Source organism: Schistocerca piceifrons, chromosome 2 (assembly GCF_021461385.2).
Source record: "Schistocerca piceifrons isolate TAMUIC-IGC-003096 chromosome 2, iqSchPice1.1, whole genome shotgun sequence".
Classification (NCBI taxonomy): domain Eukaryota; kingdom Metazoa; phylum Arthropoda; class Insecta; order Orthoptera; family Acrididae; genus Schistocerca; species Schistocerca piceifrons.
The window spans coordinates 355,945,048-355,966,049 of NC_060139.1; the positions used below are offsets into that span (position 1 = coordinate 355,945,048).

Sequence of the window (21,002 nt, forward strand, 5' to 3'; positions counted from 1 at the left end):
AAAATTTATAATCCGGTTCTTCAGGGCTACTTCAAGTGCGCTTGCTACTGGCTTTCCTGAGCTCACCCTACTCGCCTTGTCACAGCTCTGTCAAAGTGTGATGCTAACTAATAATGAGAAACTCTTAGCCACGCTCAATCTTACATGCCACCCCTTGGTTGTTGCCGTCGCTAGTAAGATGAGGGTAGACTGTCGCACAATTAAGCTGAATCTCCACTCACGGTGCACATATTCCGCAAAGACAACCTTGTTTTCCGTTGCATGCAAAATTACCGTCTGCGTTTCTATCGTATTCCACCTACGTACTTTACTGGTGCCGCATTCTTGTTATATCCACGTGCTATAACAGGCGTCTACTCTTCATTGAGGAGCTGCAACCGGGACTGAGTTCCACCTACTCTTCAGCACGGTCAAAATGGCACGGCTCGTCCGGGATTTGAACCCGGGACCTCCTGCACACAAAGCAGGAATCATACCCCTAGACCAACGAGCCACCTGTCTGGAGCAGTTAAGTTAATCCCAAGTATTGGACCTCACAGGGAACACAAACTTTCACGTGAATTCGCAAGATAAACGCTTTCTGCAGGCAGCACTCACCACTGATGAGAAGAATATTAAAGGCAACGAACAGAAAGCGAAATAACTTCATCGAGCACTGCTTATGATCAGCCGGCAGTGCCTCAGTTTCGGTATGTGGTTTCTCAGGGTTAAGAGAAGGCGAATGCACTAAACAAAAGAACATCGGGAAACCAAGCACCAACTCATAACGAAAAGATTGCACGATATACTGCAAGCAAAATTTCCAGAAGACGGATACTGAAGACGCCGCAGACAACAGAATTATTCTATGCAGTAACGATTATCTAGGAAGCGTGAATTGCATGTGCTGCTCCACCACACAACTTCTTATGATACTGTTTTACTTATTCTAAATTTTCATTACCTCATCGTCTCTAGAATACTGTGTGGTTATCACCTGGTTTCCAACAGCGATAGTAGTAAGTAAATCGACTACAAAGTCTTTCAAAGTAGGTCAGACACAAAAAAAAAAAAAAAATCGGAGCTGCGTGTAGCTCATGTCATTCTGCTTTCAAACGTGAATCTCCGGCTGGGAGTAGTGGCGTACTTCTGTAATCCAAGCTTCTGGGAGGCCGTTGTGTGGGAGAGATCTGGAAACAACTACAGATTCGGCCGTTCCACGAGCTCAGGAACGGCCGCGATGCCTTCATCGAGCTCTGCAGATCGACGGACGACAGTGTGGAAATTTCGGCAAGCGGTGGCTAGGGGTTAAGAGAAGCCAAACGCACTAAACACAAGAAAGTCGGGAAACCGAAGCACACAACTCATAACGAAAAGATTGCGGAATGCAGTGCGAAAGCAAAAGTTCGAGAAGACCAACTCTGAAGCCATCGGCGCGCTAGGAATTATTCCGCACAAGAGGCGATCATGTAGGAAGAGCGAGATGAGGCTGTCGCTCGACCACACAATAAAATTTTGCTTAATCCAAATTTGCAATACCGGTTCGACACTAGAATGCTGCGCCTTGGTTCTTCCAAAAGCGGTAGTAATAAGCACGTAGACTGCAGTGTCATTTAGGGTAGTGAGTCAGACATGGAGAGGATATAAGGCGGGTGGAATATGCAACGACAGGGGGCATTCCAGGGCGGCCGCCGGCTCCTTGCGCTGTGGCGCGCCGGTGCCGGCGGCGGCCTGGCTGGGCTGCTGGTGCCTCCATGTAGAGCTGCCGCCGAGCCCAGGCACCGTGCCGCTAACGAAGCGATTGCCTTTAGTGACATCTTTTGCAATAACGACTGCGCGAATCGACGGTATCTCGTAAGGACAGAAAGAGCAGCAGCTGCCGCCGAGCCCAGGCACCATGCCGCTAACGAAGCGATTGCCTTTAGTGACATCTTTTGCAATAACGACTGCGCGAATCGACGGTATCTCGTAAGGACAGAAAGAGCAGCAGCTGCCGCCGAGCCCAGGCGCCGTGCCTAACACGTAGAAGGTCCCCGGTTGGATTGCGGGCGGAAAGCCGTTTTCGTCGCACTCAGCAAGACACTTGCTACGATCTCTACTGTGACCATTTAAATCAAACGTTCCATCAGCAGGGTGCACATGGCTCAAATGAAACATGAAACGGTTTCAGAACTGGTTGTCGGATTTTAGCGCTGACTTGGAGGCCTGGAAATGCGCGAAACAGCCGCCGCCATGCGATTTGTTGCCACACCGTTGTACAAAACGCAAGGGCTCGTCCGGGATTTGAACCCGGGACCTCCTGCACCCGAAGCAGGAATCATACCCCTAGACCAACGAGCCTATTCGTTCCGAAAACGCACTGCATGTGAATGACGCCACCTTTGATGGTCTCACCATGTAGGGCTGCAGCTCAGCCAGCGTTCTCCCTGTCTGTCGCGGTTGGATTGTTTTTATCGACGTCTTTTACTATAGGAACTTCACGAATCGGAGGGAGCTCGTAGCCGATGCCCTTGCTAACACAGAAGACAAACTGTTGCTATTACGAGTCTCCGGGTGGTACATGAAAACGACCGTCGTTTCCGTGGTGTAGCGGTTATCACGTCTGCTTTACACGCAGAAGGTCCCCGGTTCGATCCCGGGCGGGAACACAACAATTTTAATCTATATTTCGGATTTCATTTCCGAGATGACCTCACGTCCGCGTATGCAGAGACAAGCAATGTCGTATGCTAGACGGATAGGGCGTCATTTTACTGTCAAATACTGTTGCTCTCTTATTGCACCGGTATTTGGTAACTGAGAACGCCCCTAGCTCCATTATGGCTGGCAAAATTTATAATCCGGTTCTTCAGGGCTACTTCAAGTGCGCTTGCTACTGGCTTTCCTGAGCTCACCCTACTCGCCTTGTCACAGCTCTGTCAAAGTGTGATGCTAACTAATAATGAGAAACTCTTAGCCACGCTCAATCTTTCATGCCACCCCTTGGTTGTTGCCGTCGCTAGTAAGATGAGGGTAGACTGTCGCACAATTAAGCTGAATCTCCACTCACGGTGCACATATTCCGCAAAGACAACCTTGTTTTCCGTTGCATGCAAAATTACCGTCTGCGTTTCTATCGAATTCCACCTACGTACTTTACTGGTGCCGCATTCTTGTTATATCCACGTGCTATAACAGGCGTCTACTCTTCATTGAGGAGCTGCAACCGGGACTGAGTTCCACCTACTCTTCAGCACGGTCAAAATGGCAGGGCTCGTCCGGGATTTGAACCCGGGACCTCCTGCACACAAAGCAGGAATCATACCCCTAGACCAACGAGCCACCTGTCTGGAGCAGTTAAGTTAATCCCAAGTATTGGACCTCACAGGGAACACAAACTTTCACGTGAATTCGCAAGATAAACGCTTTCTGCAGGCAGCACTCACCACTGATGAGAAGAATATTAAAGGCAACGAACAGAAAGCGAAATAACTTCATCGAGCACTGCTTATGATCAGCCGGCAGTGCCTCAGTTTCGGTATGTGGTTTCTCAGGGTTAAGAGAAGGCGAATGCACTAAACAAAAGAACATCGGGAAACCAAGCACCAACTCATAACGAAAAGATTGCACGATATACTGCAAGCAAAATTTCCAGAAGACGGATACTGAAGACGCCGCAGACAACAGAATTATTCTATGCAGTAACGATTATCTACGAAGCGTGAATTGCATGTGCTGCTCCACCACACAACTTCTTATGATACTGTTTTACTTATTCTAAATTTTCATTACCTCATCGTCTCTAGAATACTGTGTGGTTATCACCTGGTTTCCAACAGCGATAGTAGTAAGTAAATCGACTACAAAGTCTTTCAAAGTAGGTCAGACACAAAAAAAAAAAAAAAAATCGGAGCTGCGTGTAGCTCATGTCATTCTGCTTTCAAACGTGAATCTCCGGCTGGGAGTAGTGGCGTACTTCTGTAATCCAAGCTTCTGGGAGGCCGTTGTGTGGGAGAGATCTGGAAACAACTACAGATTCGGCCGTTCCACGAGCTCAGGAACGGCCGCGATGCCTTCATCGAGCTCTGCAGATCGACGGACGACAGTGTGGAAATTTCGGCAAGCGGTGGCTAGGGGTTAAGAGAAGCCAAACGCACTAAACACAAGAAAGTCGGGAAACCGAAGCACACAACTCATAACGAAAAGATTGCGGAATGCAGTGCGAAAGCAAAAGTTCGAGAAGACCAACTCTGAAGCCATCGGCGCGCTAGGAATTATTCCGCACAAGAGGCGATCATGTAGGAAGAGCGAGATGAGGCTGTCGCTCGACCACACAATAAAATTTTGCTTAATCCAAATTTGCAATACCGGTTCGACACTAGAATGCTGCGCCTTGGTTCTTCCAAAAGCGGTAGTAATAAGCACGTAGACTGCAGTGTCATTTAGGGTAGTGAGTCAGACATGGAGAGGATATAAGGCGGGTGGAATATGCAACGACAGGGGGCATTGCAGGGCGGCCGCCGGCTCCTTGCGCTGTGGCGCGCCGGTGCCGGCGGCGGCCTGGCTGGGCTGCTGGTGCCTCCATGTAGAGCTGCCGCCGAGCCCAGGCACCGTGCCGCTAACGAAGCGAATGCCTTTAGTGACATCTTTTGCAATAGCGACTGCGCGAATCGACGGTATCTCGTAAGGACAGAAAGAGCAGCAGCTGCCGCCGAGCCCAGGCGCCGTGCCTAACACGCAGAAGGTCCCCGGTTGGATTGCGGGCGGAAAGCCGTTTTCGTCGCACTCAGCAAGACACTTGCTACGATCTCTACTGTGACCATTTAAATCAAACGTTCCATCAGCAGGGTGCACATGGCTCAAATGAAACATGAAACGGTTTCAGAACTGGTTGTCGGATTTTAGCGCTGACTTGGAGGCCTGGAAATGCGCGAAACAGCCGCCGCCATGCGATTTGTTGCCACACCGTTGTACAAAACGCAAGGGCTCGTCCGGGATTTGAACCCGGGACCTCCTGCACCCGAAGCAGGAATCATACCCCTAGACCAACGAGCCTATTCGTTCCGAAAACGCACTGCATGTGAATGACGCCACCTTTGATGGTCTCACCATGTAGGGCTGCAGCTCAGCCAGCGTTCTCCCTGTCTGTCGCGGTTGGATTGTTTTTATCGACGTCTTTTACTATAGGAACTTCACGAATCGGAGGGAGCTCGTAGCCGATGCCCTTGCTAACACAGAAGACAAACTGTTGCTATTACGAGTCTCCGGGTGGTACATGAAAACGACCGTCGTTTCCGTGGTGTAGCGGTTATCACGTCTGCTTTACACGCAGAAGGTACCCGGTTCGATACCGGGCGGGAACACAACAATTTTAATCTATATTTCGGATTTCATTTCCGAGATGACCTCACGTCCGCGTATGCAGAGACAAGCAATGTCGTATGCTAGACGGATAGGGCGTCATTTTACTGTCAAATACTGTTGCTCTCTTATTGCACCGGTATTTGGTAACTGAGAACGCCCCTAGCTCCATTATGGCTGGCAAAATTTATAATCCGGTTCTTCTGGGCTACTTCAAGTGCGCTTGCTACTGGCTTTCCTGAGCTCACCCTACTCGCCTTGTCACAGCTCTGTCAAAGTGTGATGCTAACTAATAATGAGAAACTCTTAGCCACGCTCAATCTTACATGCCACCCCTTGGTTGTTGCCGTCGCTAGTAAGATGAGGGTAGACTGTCGCACAATTAAGCTGAATCTCCACTCACGGTGCACATATTCCGCAAAGACAACCTTGTTTTCCGTTGCATGCAAAATTACCGTCTGCGTTTCTATCGAATTCCACCTACGTACTTTACTGGTGCCGCATTCTTGTTATATCCACGTGCTATAACAGGCGTCTACTCTTCATTGAGGAGCTGCAACCGGGACTGAGTTCCACCTACTCTTCAGCACGGTCAAAATGGCAGGGCTCGTCCGGGATTTGAACCCCGGACCTCCTGCACCCAAAGCAGGAATCATACCCCTTTTTTTTTTTTTTTTTTTTTTTTACTCTTCATTGAGGAGCTGCAACCGGGACTGAGTTCCACCTACTCTTCAGCACGGTCAAAATGGCAGGGCTCGTCCGGGATTTGAACCCGGGACCTCCTGCACCCAAAGCAAGAATCATACCCCTAGACCAACGAGCCTATTCGTTCCGAAAACGCACTGCATGTGAATGACGCCACCTTTGATGGTCTCACCATGTAGGGCTGCAGCTCAGCCAGCGTTCTCCCTGTCTGTCGCGGTTGGATTGTTTTTATCGACGTCTTTTACTATAGGAACTTCACGAATCGGAGGGAGCTCGTAGCCGATGCCCTTGCTAACACAGAAGACAAACTGTTGCTACTACGAGTCTCCGGGTGGTACATGAAAACGACCGTCGTTTCCGTGGTGTAGCGGTTATCACGTCTGCTTTACACGCAGAAGGTCCCCGGTTCGATCCCGGGCGGGAACACAACAATTTTAATCTATATTTCGGATTTCATTTCCGAGATGACCTCACGTCCGCGTATGCAGAGACAAGCAATGTCGTATGCTAGACGGATAGGGCGTCATTTTACTGTCAAATACTGTTGCTCTCTTATTGCACCGGTATTTGGTAACTGAGAACGCCCCTAGCTCCATTATGGCTGGCAAAATTTATAATCCGGTTCTTCTGGGCTACTTCAAGTGCGCTTGCTACTGGCTTTCCTGAGCTCACCCTACTCGCCTTGTCACAGCTCTGTCAAAGTGTGATGCTAACTAATAATGAGAAACTCTTAGCCACGCTCAATCTTACATGCCACCCCTTGGTTGTTGCCGTCGCTAGTAAGATGAGGGTAGACTGTCGCACAATTAAGCTGAATCTCCACTCACGGTGCACATATTCCGCAAAGACAACCTTGTTTTCCGTTGCATGCAAAATTACCGTCTGCGTTTCTATCGCATTCCACCTACGTACTTTACTGGTGCCGCATTCTTGTTATATCCACGTGCTATAACAGGCGTCTACCCTTCATTGAGGAACTGCAACCGGGACTGAGTTCCACCTACTCTTCAGCACGGTCAAAATGGCAGGGCTCGTCCGGGATTTGAACCCGGGACCTCCTGCACCCAAAGCAGGAATCATACCCCTAGACCAACGAGCCACCTGTCTGGAGCAGTCAAGTTAATCCCAAGTAGTGGACCTCACAGGGAACACAAACTTTCACGTGAATTCGCAAGATAAACGCTTTCTGCAGGCAGCACTCACCACTGATGAGAACAATATTAAAGGCAACGAACAGCAAGCGAAATAACTTCATCGAGCACTGCTTATGATCAGCCGGCAGTGCCTCAGTTTCGGTATGTGGTTTCTCAGGGTTAAGAGAAGGCGAATGCACTAAACAAAAGAACATCGGGAAACCAAGCACCAACTCATAACGAAAAGATTGCACGATATACTGCAAGCAAAATTTCCAGAAGACGGATACTGAAGACGCCGCAGACAACAGAATTATTCTATGCAGTAACGATTATCTAGGAAGCGTGAATTGCATGTGCTGCTCCACCGCACAACTTCTTATGATACTGTTTTACTTATTCTAAATTTTCATTACCTCATCGTCTCTAGAATACTGTGTGGTTATCACCTGGTTTCCAACAGCGATAGTAGTAAGTAAATCGACTAAAAAGTCTTTCAAAGTAGGTCAGACACAAAAAAAAAAAAAAATCGGAGCTGCGTGTAGCTCATGTCATTCTGCTTTCAAACGTGAATCTCCGGCTGGGAGTAGTGGCGTACTTCTGTAATCCAAGCTTCTGGGAGGCCGTTGTGTGGGAGAGATCTGGAAACAACTACAGATTCGGCCGTTCCACGAGCTCAGGAACGGCCGCGATGCCTTCATCGAGCTCTGCAGATCGACGGACGACAGTGTGGAAATTTCGGCAAGCGGTGGCTAGGGGTTAAGAGAAGCCAAACGCAATAAACACAAGAAAGTCGGGAAACCGAAGCACACAACTCATAACGAAAAGATTGCGGAATGCAGTGCGAAAGCAAAAGTTCGAGAAGACCAACTCTGAAGCCATCGGCGCGCTAGGAATTATTCCGCACAAGAGGCGATCATGTAGGAAGAGCGAGATGAGGCTGTCGCTCGACCACACAATAAAATTTTGCTTAATCCAAATTTGCAATACCGGTTCGACACTAGAATGCTGCGCCTTGGTTCTTCCAAAAGCGGTAGTAATAAGCACGTAGACTGCAGTGTCATTTAGGGTAGTGAGTCAGACATGGAGAGGATATAAGGCGGGTGGAATATGCAACGACAGGGGGCATTGCAGGGCGGCCGCCGGCTCCTTGCGCTGTGGCGCGCCGGTGCCGGCGGCGGCCTGGCTGGGCTGCTGGTGCCTCCATGTAGAGCTGCCGCCGAGCCCAGGCACCGTGCCGCTAACGAAGCGAATGCCTTTAGTGACATCTTTTGCAATAGCGACTGCGCGAATCGACGGTATCTCGTAAGGACAGAAAGAGCAGCACCTGCCGCCGAGCCCAGGCGCCGTGCCTAACACGCAGAAGGTCCCCGGTTGGATTGCGGGCGGAAAGCCGTTTTCGTCGCACTCAGCAAGACACTTGCTACGATCTCTACTGTGACCATTTAAATCAAACGTTCCATCAGCAGGGTGCACATGGCTCAAATGAAACATGAAACGGTTTCAGAACTGGTTGTCGGATTTTAGCGCTGACTTGGAGGCCTGGAAATGCGCGAAACAGCCGCCGCCATGCGATTTGTTGCCACACCGTTGTACAAAACGCAAGGGCTCGTCCGGGATTTGAACCCGGGACCTCCTGCACCCGAAGCAGGAATCATACCCCTAGACCAACGAGCCTATTCGTTCCGAAAACGCACTGCATGTGAATGACGCTACCTTTGATGGTCTCACCATGTAGGGCTGCAGCTCAGCCAGCGTTCTCCCTGTCTGTCGCGGTTGGATTGTTTTTATCGACGTCTTTTACTATAGGAACTTCACGAATCGGAGGGAGCTCGTAGCCGATGCCCTTGCTAACACAGAAGACAAACTGTTGCTATTACGAGTCTCCGGGTGGTACATGAAGACGACCGTCGTTTCCGTGGTGTAGCGGTTATCACGTCTGCTTTACACGCAGAAGGTACCCGGTTCGATCCCGGGCGGGAACACAACAATTTTAATCTATATTTCGGATTTCATTTCCGAGATGACCTCACGTCCGCGTATGCAGAGACAAGCAATGTCGTATGCTAGACGGATAGGGCGTCATTTTACTGTCAAATACTGTTGCTCTCTTATTGCACCGGTATTTGGTAACTGAGAACGCCCCTAGCTCCATTATGGCTGGCAAAATTTATAATCCGGTTCTTCTGGGCTACTTCAAGTGCGCTTGCTACTGGCTTTCCTGAGCTCACCCTACTCGCCTTGTCACAGCTCTGTCAAAGTGTGATGCTAACTAATAATGAGAAACTCTTAGCCACGCTCAATCTTACATGCCACCCCTTGGTTGTTGCCGTCGCTAGTAAGATGAGGGTAGACTGTCGCACAATTAAGCTGAATCTCCACTCACGGTGCACATATTCCGCAAAGACAACCTTGTTTTCCGTTGCATGCAAAATTACCGTCTGCGTTTCTATCGCATTCCACCTACGTACTTTACTGGTGCCGCATTCTTGTTATATCCACGTGCTATAACAGGCGTCTACCCTTCATTGAGGAGCTGCAACCGGGACTGAGTTCCACCTACTCTTCAGCACGGTCAAAATGGCAGGGCTCGTCCGGGATTTGAACCCGGGACCTCGTGCACCCAAAGCAGGAATCATACCCCTAGACCAACGAGCCACCTGTCTGGAGCAGTCAAGTTAATCCCAAGTAGTGGACCTCACAGGGAACACAAACTTTCACGTGAATTCGCAAGATAAACGCTTTCTGCAGGCAGCACTCACCACTGATGAGAACAATATTAAAGGCAACGAACAGCAAGCGAAATAACTTCATCGAGCACTGCTTATGATCAGCCGGCAGTGCCTCAGTTTCGGTATGTGGTTTCTCAGGGTTAAGAGAAGGCGAATGCACTAAACAAAAGAACATCGGGAAACCAAGCACCAACTCATAACGAAAAGATTGCACGATATACTGCAAGCAAAATTTCCAGAAGACGGATACTGAAGACGCCGCAGACAACAGAATTATTCTATGCAGTAACGATTATCTAGGAAGCGTGAATTGCATGTGCTGCTCCACCGCACAACTTCTTATGATACTGTTTTACTTATTCTAAATTTTCATTACCTCATCGTCTCTAGAATACTGTGTGGTTATCACCTGGTTTCCAACAGCGATAGTAGTAAGTAAATCGACTAAAAAGTCTTTCAAAGTAGGTCAGACACAAAAAAAAAAAAAAAATCGGAGCTGCGTGTAGCTCATGTCATTCTGCTTTCAAACGTGAATCTCCGGCTGGGAGTAGTGGCGTACTTCTGTAATCCAAGCTTCTGGGAGGCCGTTGTGTGGGAGAGATCTGGAAACAACTACAGATTCGGCCGTTCCACGAGCTCAGGAACGGCCGCGATGCCTTCATCGAGCTCTGCAGATCGACGGACGACAGTGTGGAAATTTCGGCAAGCGGTGGCTAGGGGTTAAGAGAAGCCAAACGCACTAAACACAAGAAAGTCGGGAAACCGAAGCACACAACTCATAACGAGAAAATTCGGAATGCAGTGCGAAAGCAAAAGTTCGAGAAGACCAACTCTGAAGCCATCGGCGCGCTAGGAATTATTCCGCACAAGAGGCGATCATGTAGGAAGAGCGAGATGAGGCTGTCGCTCGACCACACAATAAAATTTTGCTTAATCCAAATTTGCAATACCGGTTCGACACTAGAATGCTGCGCCTTGGTTCTTCCAAAAGCGGTAGTAATAAGCACGTAGACTGCAGTGTCATTTAGGGTAGTGAGTCAGACATGGAGAGGATATAAGGCGGGTGGAATATGCAACGGCAGGGGGCATTGCAGGGCGGCCGCCGGCTCCTTGCGCTGTGGCGCGCCGGTGCCGGCGGCGGCCTGGCTGGGCTGCTGGTGCCTCCATGTAGAGCTGCCGCCGAGCCCAGGCACCGTGCCGCTAACGAAGCGAATGCCTTTAGTGACATCTTTTGCAATAGCGACTGCGCGAATCGACGGTATCTCGTAAGGACAGAAAGAGCAGCAGCTGCCGCCGAGCCCAGGCGCCGTGCCTAACACGCAGAAGGTCCCCGGTTGGATTGCGGGCGGAAAGCCGTTTTCGTCGCACTCAGCAAGACACTTGCTACGATCTCTACTGTGACCATTTAAATCAAACGTTCCATCAGCAGGGTGCACATGGCTCAAATGAAACATGAAACGGTTTCAGAACTGGTTGTCGGATTTTAGCGCTGACTTGGAGGCCTGGAAATGCGCGAAACAGCCGCCGCCATGCGATTTGTTGCCACACCGTTGTACAAAACGCAAGGGCTCGTCCGGGATTTGAACCCGGGACCTCCTGCACCCAAAGTAGGAATCATAACCCTAGACCAACGAGCCTATTCGTTCCGAAAACGCACTGCATGTGAATGACGCCACCTTTGATGGTCTCACCATGTAGGGCTGCAGCTCAGCCAGCGTTCTCCCTGTCTGTCGCGGTTGGATTGTTTTTATCGACGTCTTTTACTATAGGAACTTCACGAATCGGAGGGAGCTCGTAGCCGATGCCCTTGCTAACACAGAAGACAAACTGTTGCTACTACGAGTCTCCGGGTGGTACATGAAAACGACCGTCGTTTCCGTGGTGTAGCGGTTATCACGTCTGCTTTACACGCAGAAGGTCCCCGGTTCGATCCCGGGCGGGAACACAACAATTTTAATCTATATTTCGGATTTCATTTCCGAGATGACCTCACGTCCGCGTATGGAGAGACAAGCAATGTCGTATGCTAGACGGATAGGGCGTCATTTTACTGTCAAATACTGTTGCTCTCTTATTGCACCGGTATTTGGTAACTGAGAACGCCCCTAGCTCCATTATGGCTGGCAAAATTTATAATCCGGTTCTTCTGGGCTACTTCAAGTGCGCTTGCTACTGGCTTTCCTGAGCTCACCCTACTCGCCTTGTCACAGCTCTGTCAAAGTGTGATGCTAACTAATAATGAGAAACTCTTAGCCACGCTCAATCTTACATGCCACCCCTTGGTTGTTGCCGTCGCTAGTAAGATGAGGGTAGACTGTCGCACAATTAAGCTGAATCTCCACTCACGGTGCACATATTCCGCAAAGACAACCTTGTTTTCCGTTGCATGCAAAATTACCGTCTGCGTTTCTATCGCATTCCACCTACGTACTTTACTGGTGCCGCATTCTTGTTATATCCACGTGCTATAACAGGCGTCTACCCTTCATTGAGGAACTGCAACCGGGACTGAGTTCCACCTACTCTTCAGCACGGTCAAAATGGCAGGGCTCGTCCGGGATTTGAACCCGGGACCTCCTGCACCCAAAGCAGGAATCATACCCCTAGACCAACGAGCCACCTGTCTGGAGCAGTCAAGTTAATCCCAAGTAGTGGACCTCACAGGGAACACAAACTTTCACGTGAATTCGCAAGATAAACGCTTTCTGCAGGCAGCACTCACCACTGATGAGAACAATATTAAAGGCAACGAACAGCAAGCGAAATAACTTCATCGAGCACTGCTTATGATCAGCCGGCAGTGCCTCAGTTTCGGTATGTGGTTTCTCAGGGTTAAGAGAAGGCGAATGCACTAAACAAAAGAACATCGGGAAACCAAGCACCAACTCATAACGAAAAGATTGCACGATATACTGCAAGCAAAATTTCCAGAAGACGGATACTGAAGACGCCGCAGACAACAGAATTATTCTATGCAGTAACGATTATCTAGGAAGCGTGAATTGCATGTGCTGCTCCACCGCACAACTTCTTATGATACTGTTTTACTTATTCTAAATTTTCATTACCTCATCGTCTCTAGAATACTGTGTGGTTATCACCTGGTTTCCAACAGCGATAGTAGTAAGTAAATCGACTAAAAAGTCTTTCAAAGTAGGTCAGACACAAAAAAAAAAAAATCGGAGCTGCGTGTAGCTCATGTCATTCTGCTTTCAAACGTGAATCTCCGGCTGGGAGTAGTGGCGTACTTCTGTAATCCAAGCTTCTGGGAGGCCGTTGTGTGGGAGAGATCTGGAAACAACTACAGATTCGGCCGTTCCACGAGCTCAGGAACGGCCGCGATGCCTTCATCGAGCTCTGCAGATCGACGGACGACAGTGTGGAAATTTCGGCAAGCGGTGGCTAGGGGTTAAGAGAAGCCAAACGCACTAAACACAAGAAAGTCGGGAAACCGAAGCACACAACTCATAACGAAAAGATTGCGGAATGCAGTGCGAAAGCAAAAGTTCGAGAAGACCAACTCTGAAGCCATCGGCGCGCTAGGAATTATTCCGCACAAGAGGCGATCATGTAGGAAGAGCGAGATGAGGCTGTCGCTCGACCACACAATAAAATTTTGCTTAATCCAAATTTGCAATACCGGTTCGACACTAGAATGCTGCGCCTTGGTTCTTCCAAAAGCGGTAGTAATAAGCACGTAGACTGCAGTGTCATTTAGGGTAGTGAGTCAGACATGGAGAGGATATAAGGCGGGTGGAATATGCAACGACAGGGGGCATTGCAGGGCGGCCGCCGGCTCCTTGCGCTGTGGCGCGCCGGTGCCGGCGGCGGCCTGGCTGGGCTGCTGGTGCCTCCATGTAGAGCTGCCGCCGAGCCCAGGCACCGTGCCGCTAACGAAGCGAATGCCTTTAGTGACATCTTTTGCAATAGCGACTGCGCGAATCGACGGTATCTCGTAAGGACAGAAAGAGCAGCACCTGCCGCCGAGCCCAGGCGCCGTGCCTAACACGCAGAAGGTCCCCGGTTGGATTGCGGGCGGAAAGCCGTTTTCGTCGCACTCAGCAAGACACTTGCTACGATCTCTACTGTGACCATTTAAATCAAACGTTCCATCAGCAGGGTGCACATGGCTCAAATGAAACATGAAACGGTTTCAGAACTGGTTGTCGGATTTTAGCGCTGACTTGGAGGCCTGGAAATGCGCGAAACAGCCGCCGCCATGCGATTTGTTGCCACACCGTTGTACAAAACGCAAGGGCTCGTCCGGGATTTGAACCCGGGACCTCCTGCACCCAAAGCAGGAATCATACCCCTAGACCAACGAGCCTATTCGTTCCGAAAACGCACTGCATGTGAATGACGCCACCTTTGATGGTCTCACCATGTAGGGCTGCAGCTCAGCCAGCGTTCTCCCTGTCTGTCGCGGTTGGATTGTTTTTATCGACGTCTTTTACTATAGGAACTTCACGAATCGGAGGGAGCTCGTAGCCGATGCCCTTGCTAACACAGAAGACAAACTGTTGCTACTACGAGTCTCCGGGTGGTACATGAAAACGACCGTCGTTTCCGTGGTGTAGCGGTTATCACGTCTGCTTTACACGCAGAAGGTCCCCGGTTCGATCCCGGGCGGGAACACAACAATTTTAATCTATATTTCGGATTTCATTTCCGAGATGACCTCACGTCCGCGTATGCAGAGACAAGCAATGTCGTATGCTAGACGGATAGGGCGTCATTTTACTGTCAAATACTGTTGCTCTCTTATTGCACCGGTATTTGGTAACTGAGAACGCCCCTAGCTCCATTATGGCTGGCAAAATTTATAATCCGGTTCTTCTGGGCTACTTCAAGTGCGCTTGCTACTGGCTTTCCTGAGCTCACCCTACTCGCCTTGTCACAGCTCTGTCAAAGTGTGATGCTAACTAATAATGAGAAACTCTTAGCCACGCTCAATCTTACATGCCACCCCTTGGTTGTTGCCGTCGCTAGTAAGATGAGGGTAGACTGTCGCACAATTAAGCTGAATCTCCACTCACGGTGCACATATTCCGCAAAGACAACCTTGTTTTCCGTTGCATGCAAAATTACCGTCTGCGTTTCTATCGAATTCCACCTACGTACTTTACTGGTGCCGCATTCTTGTTATATCCACGTGCTATAACAGGCGTCTACTCTTCATTGAGGAGCTGCAACCGGGACTGAGTTCCACCTACTCTTCAGCACGGTCAAAATGGCAGGGCTCGTCCGGGATTTGAACCCGGGACCTCCTGCACCCAAAGCAGGAATCATACCCCTTTTTTTTTTTTTTTTTTTTTTTTGTCAGTCATAGAAAACAATGTATTACCACAAACAAATCTTACATAATATCCATACAACTAGATGCATTTGTACAATAATTACTGAACTTAAGTATTTTCATCACTTCACGATCATTTGTCACAAAAACACGCTTCTTTTGCACTGTTAATATCCTTGAGTGACAACACAAATCTGTAGTATAAATCTAATAATATGTCACTGAGAATTTTTATCTTTTCATCAAAGGTTCAGTAAATCCCCTTCCAACAGGAGAATCACAACAAAACAACAAAAGCTAGGTAATGTTTCCATCATACACCAGATGAAATTAAAGCCATGGTACTGTGCACAGTTAACAATTTAACCCTTGAAGAGATTTCACTATGTATATTAAGTCATTTACAGATACATTCCATGCAAGTACCCCTTGAGTGTATTCTCAAGTACTGACATAAAAGCTATAGCAGGTTGATTAGAATACTACCATAACTAAGAGAACATGACAATATCTTAACTAATCTGCCAGAGTTCGATTACAAGTGAAAAGATGCTGAATGTACCTGTTTATTTTCTTGACAATCATAAAAATCAGAATCGTTGGTCACAGGAAACAAGATATTACCACAAACCAACCTTACATATTATCTGTATCACTGGATGCATCTGTAAAATTAGAATCTAACTGGAGCAAGTTTATCACTTTAGGATCATTAGCCAAAAGACACAACACCTCTTTCATTCTCACAATCTCCCTGGCTGACAACATAACTGTGTAGTTCAAATCTAATAATCTTTCATTGAGATTTTTTATCTTCTCGTTTAGTTTTAGAACTTTAGTAAATCCATTTCCAGCAGCACGCCTGAGTAGTTTGTCTCCATCAAGGACATACTTTTCTCTAAACGGTTGATCGTTAGCAGGAGGAATTTTACAATAAGCACCAAGAACAGTGTTACAATGACACTGTACTGGATGTACCTTGCTAGGATGACTGCCAGGTATTTCAATTTCCTGTTCAGGGCCTAATTTTATCGTTGCATCTGTCAATACCAGTACTTTCCCGTTCTCACTAACACGCACACTACTGTCACTTACTATATGATTACATTCTTTGCACTGATAAACCGTCAACGCTCCAGTTTCCATCATTGCTTCTCCCATTAATTACTATATGGCTTTCAAATTGGAATTTTTATGTTTAACACTTATTGTTGACCTTTAGCTCTTTCCGTCACTTTCGCGCTCTCGCGAATCGGAGGGAGCTCGTAGCCGATGCCCTTGCTAACACAGAAGACAAACTGTTGCTATTACGAGTCTCCGGGTGGTACATGAAAACGACCGTCGTTTCCGTGGTGTAGCGGTTATCACGTCTGCTTTACACGCAGAAGGTACCCGGTTCGATCCCGGGCGGGAACACAACAATTTTAATCTATATTTCGGATTTCATTTCCGAGATGACCTCACGTCCGCGTATGCAGAGACAAGCAATGTCGTATGCTAGACGGATAGGGCGTCATTTTACTGTCAAATACTGTTGCTCTCTTATTGCACCGGTATTTGGTAACTGAAAACGCCCCTAGCTCCATTATGGCTGGCAAAATTTATAATCCGGTTCTTCTGGGCTACTTCAAGTGCGCTTGCTACTGGCTTTCCTGAGCTCACCCTACTCGCCTTGTCACAGCTCTGTCAAAGTGTGATGCTAACTAATAATGAGAAACTCTTAGCCACGCTCAATCTTACATGCCACCCCTTGGTTGTTGCCGTCGCTAGTAAGATGAGGGTAGACTGTCGCACAATTAAGCTGAATCTCCACTCACGGTGCACATATTCCGCAAAGACAACCTTGTTTTCCGTTGCATGCAAAATTACCGTCTGCGTTTCTATCGAATTCCACCTACGTACTTTACTGGTGCCGCATTCTTGTTATATCCACGTGCTATAACAGGCGTCTACCCTTCATTGAGGAGCTGCAACCGGGACTGAGTTCCACCTACTCTTCAGCACGGTCAAAATGGCAGGGCTCGTCCGGGATTTGAACCCGGGACCTCGTGCACCCAAAGCAGGAATCATACCCCTAGACCAACGAGCCACCTGTCTGGAGCAGTCAAGTTAATCCCAAGTAGTGGACCTCACAGGGAACACAAACTTTCACGTGAATTCGCAAGATAAACGCTTTCTGCAGGCAGCACTCACCACTGATGAGAACAATATTAAAGGCAACGAACAGCAAGCGAAATAACTTCATCGAGCACTGCTTATGATCAGCCGGCAGTGCCTCAGTTTCGGTATGTGGTTTCTCAGGGTTAAGAGAAGGCGAATGCACTAAACAAAAGAACATCGGGAAACCAAGCACCAACTCATAACGAAAAGATTGCACGATATACTGCAAGCAAAATTTCCAGAAGACGGATACTGAAGACGCCGCAGACAACAGAATTATTCTATGCAGTAACGATTATCTAGGAAGCGTGAATTGCATGTGCTGCTCCACCGCACAACTTCTTATGATACTGTTTTACTTATTCTAAATTTTCATTACCTCATCGTCTCTAGAATACTGTGTGGTTATCACCTGGTTTCCAACAGCGATAGTAGTAAGTAAATCGACTAAAAAGTCTTTCAAAGTAGGTCAGACACAAAAAAAAAAAAAAAAATCGGAGCTGCGTGTAGCTCATGTCATTCTGCTTTCAAACGTGAATCTCCGGCTGGGAGTAGTGGCGTACTTCTGTAATCCAAGCTTCTGGGAGGCCGTTGTGTGGGAGAGATCTGGAAACAACTACAGATTCGGCCGTTCCACGAGCTCAGGAACGGCCGCGATGCCTTCATCGAGCTCTGCAGATCGACGGACGACAGTGTGGAAATTTCGGCAAGCGGTGGCTAGGGGTTAAGAGAAGCCAAACGCACTAAACACAAGAAAGTCGGGAAACCGAAGCACACAACTCATAACGAAAAGATTGCGGAATGCAGTGCGAAAGCAAAAGTTCGAGAAGACCAACTCTGAAGCCATCGGCGCGCTAGGAATTATTCCGCACAAGAGGCGATCATGTAGGAAGAGCGAGATGAGGCTGTCGCTCGACCACACAATAAAATTTTGCTTAATCCAAATTTGCAATACCGGTTCGACACTAGAATGCTGCGCCTTGGTTCTTCCAAAAGCGGTAGTAATAAGCACGTAGACTGCAGTGTCATTTAGGGTAGTGAGTCAGACATGGAGAGGATATAAGGCGGGTGGAATATGCAACGACAGGGGGCATTGCAGGGCGGCCGCCGGCTCCTTGCGCTGTGGCGCGCCGGTGCCGGCGGCGGCCTGGCTGGGCTGCTGGTGCCTCCATGTAGAGCTGCCGCCGAGCCCAGGCACCGTGCCGCTAACGAAGCGAATGCCTTTAGTGACATCTTTTGCAATAGCGACTGCGCGAATCGACGGTATCTCGTAAGGACAGAAAGAGCAGCAGCTGCCGCCGAGCCCAGGCGCCGTGCCTAACACGCAGAAGGTCCCCGGTTGGATTGCGGGCGGAAAGCCGTTTTCGTCGCACTCAGCAAGACACTTGCTACGATCTCTACTGTGACCATTTAAATCAAACGTTCCATCAGCAGGGTGCACATGGCTCAAATGAAACATGAAACGGTTTCAGAACTGGTTGTCGGATTTTAGCGCTGACTTGGAGGCCTGGAAATGCGCGAAACAGCCGCCGCCATGCGATTTGTTGCCACACCGTTGTACAAAACGCAAGGGCTCGTCCGGGATTTGAACCCGGGACCTCCTGCACCCGAAGCAGGAATCATACCCCTAGACCAACGAGCCTATTCGTTCCGAAAACGCACTGCATGTGAATGACGCCACCTTTGATGGTCTCACCATGTAGGGCTGCAGCTCAGCCAGCGTTCTCCCTGTCTGTCGCGGTTGGATTGTTTTTATCGACGTCTTTTACTATAGGAACTTCACGAATCGGAGGGAGCTCGTAGCCGATGCCCTTGCTAACACAGAAGACAAACTGTTGCTATTACGAGTCTCCGGGTGGTACATGAAAACGATCGTCGTTTCCGTGGTGTAGCGGTTATCACGTCTGCTTTACACGCAGAAGGTCCCCGGTTCGATCCCGGGCGGGAACACAACAATTTTAATCTATATTTCGGATTTCATTTCCGAGATGACCTCACGTCCGCGTATGCAGAGACAAGCAATGTCGTATGCTAGACGGATAGGGCGTCATTTTACTGTCAAATACTGTTGCTCTCCTATTGCACCGGTATTTGGTAACTGAGAACGCCCCTAGCTCCATTATGGCTGGCAAAATTTATAATCCGGTTCTTCTGGGCTACTTCAAGTGCGCTTGCTACTGGCTTTCCTGAGCTCACCCTACTCGCCTTGTCACAGCTCTGTCAAAGTGTGATGCTAACTAATAATGAGAAACTCTTAGCCACGCTCAATCTTACATGCCACCCCTTGGTTGTTGCCGTCGCTCGTAAGATGAGGGTAGACTGTCGCACAATTAAGCTGAATCTCCACTCACGGTGCACATATTCCGCAAAGACAACCTTGTTTTCCGTTGCATGCAAAATTACCGTCTGCGTTTCTATCGAATTCCACCTACGTACTTTACTGGTGCCGCATTCTTGTTATATCCACGTGCTATAACAGGCGTCTACTCTTCATTGAGGAGCTGCAACCGGGACTGAGTTCCACCTACTCTTCAGCACGGTCAAAATGGCAGGGCTCGTCCGGGATTTGAACCCGGGACCTCCTGCACCCAAAGCAGGAATCATACCCCTAGACCAACGAGCCACCTGTCTGGAGCAGTCAAGTTAATCCCAAGTAGTGGACCTCACAGGGAACACAAACTTTCACGTGAATTCGCAAGATAAACGCTTTCTGCAGGCAGCACTCACCACTGATGAGAACAATATTAAAGGCAACGAACAGCAAGCGAAATAACTTCATCGAGCACTGCTTATGATCAGCCGGCAGTGCCTCAGTTTCGGTATGTGGTTTCTCAGGGTTAAGAGAAGGCGAATGCACTAAACAAAAGAACATCGGGAAACCAAGCACCAACTCATAACGAAAAGATTGCACGATATACTGCAAGCAAAATTTCCAGAAGACGGATACTGAAGACGCCGCAGACAACAGAATTATTCTATGCAGTAACGATTATCTAGGAAGCGTGAATTGCATGTGCTGCTCCACCGCACAACTTCTTATGATACTGTTTTACTTATTCTAAATTTTCATTACCTCATCGTCTCTAGAATACTGTGTGGTTATCACCTGGTTTCCAACAGCGATAGTAGTAAGTAAATCGACTAAAAAGTCTTTCAAAGTAGGTCAGACACAAAAAAAAAAAAAAAAATCGGAGCTGCGTGTAGCTCATGTCATTCTGCTTTCAAACGTGAATCTCCGGCTGGGAGTAGTGGCGTACTTCTGTAATCCAAGCTTCTGGGAGGCCGTTGTGTGGGAGAGATCTGGAAACAACTACAGATTCGGCCGTTCCACGAGCTCAGGAACGGCCGCGATGCCTTCATCGAGCTCTGCAGATCGACGGACGACAGTGTGGAAATTTCGGCAAGCGGTGGCTAGGGGTTAAGAGAAGCCAAACGCACTAAACACAAGAAAGTCGGGAAACCGAAGCACACAACTCATAACGAAAAGATTGCGGAATGCAGTGCGAAAGCAAAAGTTCGAGAAGACCAACTCTGAAGCCATCGGCGCGCTAGGAATTATTCCGCACAAGAGGCGATCATGTAGGAAGAGCGATATGAGGCTGTCGCTCGACCACACAATAAAATTTTGCTTAATCCAAATTTGCAATACCGGTTCGA

The 21,002-nt window shown here is 48.5% G+C and overlaps 1 long non-coding RNA gene and 22 other non-coding genes across 23 annotated transcripts; 8 read left to right on the top strand and 15 right to left on the bottom strand.

Moving 5' to 3' along the window:
* Positions 1-421: 421 nt before the first annotated feature.
* Trnat-ugu lies at positions 422-493 on the bottom strand. Its single transcript has one exon. It is a non-coding gene; the product is annotated as a tRNA-Thr (tRNA).
* A 1,754-nt stretch (positions 494-2,247) lies between these two features.
* Trnap-cgg lies at positions 2,248-2,319 on the bottom strand. The gene has a single exon. It is a non-coding gene; the product is annotated as a tRNA-Pro (tRNA).
* Positions 2,320-2,554: 235 nt separating this feature from the next.
* Positions 2,555-2,627, top strand: Trnav-uac. The gene has a single exon. It is a non-coding gene; the product is annotated as a tRNA-Val (tRNA).
* Positions 2,628-3,228: 601 nt separating this feature from the next.
* Positions 3,229-3,300, bottom strand: Trnat-ugu. The gene has a single exon. It is a non-coding gene; the product is annotated as a tRNA-Thr (tRNA).
* A 1,641-nt stretch (positions 3,301-4,941) lies between these two features.
* On the bottom strand, positions 4,942-5,013 carry Trnap-cgg. Its single transcript has one exon. It is a non-coding gene; the product is annotated as a tRNA-Pro (tRNA).
* Positions 5,014-5,248: 235 nt separating this feature from the next.
* Positions 5,249-5,321, top strand: Trnav-uac. Its single transcript has one exon. It is a non-coding gene; the product is annotated as a tRNA-Val (tRNA).
* A 749-nt stretch (positions 5,322-6,070) lies between these two features.
* Positions 6,071-6,142, bottom strand: Trnap-ugg. The gene has a single exon. It is a non-coding gene; the product is annotated as a tRNA-Pro (tRNA).
* Positions 6,143-6,377: 235 nt separating this feature from the next.
* On the top strand, positions 6,378-6,450 carry Trnav-uac. The gene has a single exon. It is a non-coding gene; the product is annotated as a tRNA-Val (tRNA).
* Positions 6,451-7,051: 601 nt separating this feature from the next.
* On the bottom strand, positions 7,052-7,123 carry Trnap-ugg. Its single transcript has one exon. It is a non-coding gene; the product is annotated as a tRNA-Pro (tRNA).
* A 1,639-nt stretch (positions 7,124-8,762) lies between these two features.
* On the bottom strand, positions 8,763-8,834 carry Trnap-cgg. Its single transcript has one exon. It is a non-coding gene; the product is annotated as a tRNA-Pro (tRNA).
* A 235-nt stretch (positions 8,835-9,069) lies between these two features.
* Trnav-uac lies at positions 9,070-9,142 on the top strand. Its single transcript has one exon. It is a non-coding gene; the product is annotated as a tRNA-Val (tRNA).
* Positions 9,143-9,743: 601 nt separating this feature from the next.
* Trnap-ugg lies at positions 9,744-9,815 on the bottom strand. The gene has a single exon. It is a non-coding gene; the product is annotated as a tRNA-Pro (tRNA).
* A 1,639-nt stretch (positions 9,816-11,454) lies between these two features.
* On the bottom strand, positions 11,455-11,526 carry Trnap-ugg. Its single transcript has one exon. It is a non-coding gene; the product is annotated as a tRNA-Pro (tRNA).
* A 235-nt stretch (positions 11,527-11,761) lies between these two features.
* Positions 11,762-11,834, top strand: Trnav-uac. The gene has a single exon. It is a non-coding gene; the product is annotated as a tRNA-Val (tRNA).
* Positions 11,835-12,435: 601 nt separating this feature from the next.
* Positions 12,436-12,507, bottom strand: Trnap-ugg. The gene has a single exon. It is a non-coding gene; the product is annotated as a tRNA-Pro (tRNA).
* A 1,637-nt stretch (positions 12,508-14,144) lies between these two features.
* Positions 14,145-14,216, bottom strand: Trnap-ugg. Its single transcript has one exon. It is a non-coding gene; the product is annotated as a tRNA-Pro (tRNA).
* A 235-nt stretch (positions 14,217-14,451) lies between these two features.
* On the top strand, positions 14,452-14,524 carry Trnav-uac. Its single transcript has one exon. It is a non-coding gene; the product is annotated as a tRNA-Val (tRNA).
* Positions 14,525-15,735: 1,211 nt separating this feature from the next.
* Positions 15,736-16,365, bottom strand: LOC124777515. The gene is made up of 2 exons (XR_007015743.1): positions 16,164-16,365; positions 15,736-16,047 (listed from the first exon to the last, which is right to left on the bottom strand). It is a non-coding gene; the product is annotated as an uncharacterized LOC124777515 (long non-coding RNA).
* Positions 16,366-16,528: 163 nt separating this feature from the next.
* Positions 16,529-16,601, top strand: Trnav-uac. The gene has a single exon. It is a non-coding gene; the product is annotated as a tRNA-Val (tRNA).
* A 601-nt stretch (positions 16,602-17,202) lies between these two features.
* On the bottom strand, positions 17,203-17,274 carry Trnap-ugg. Its single transcript has one exon. It is a non-coding gene; the product is annotated as a tRNA-Pro (tRNA).
* Positions 17,275-18,915: 1,641 nt separating this feature from the next.
* Trnap-cgg lies at positions 18,916-18,987 on the bottom strand. The gene has a single exon. It is a non-coding gene; the product is annotated as a tRNA-Pro (tRNA).
* Positions 18,988-19,222: 235 nt separating this feature from the next.
* On the top strand, positions 19,223-19,295 carry Trnav-uac. Its single transcript has one exon. It is a non-coding gene; the product is annotated as a tRNA-Val (tRNA).
* A 601-nt stretch (positions 19,296-19,896) lies between these two features.
* On the bottom strand, positions 19,897-19,968 carry Trnap-ugg. Its single transcript has one exon. It is a non-coding gene; the product is annotated as a tRNA-Pro (tRNA).
* Between the last annotated feature and the right edge of the window lie 1,034 nt (positions 19,969-21,002).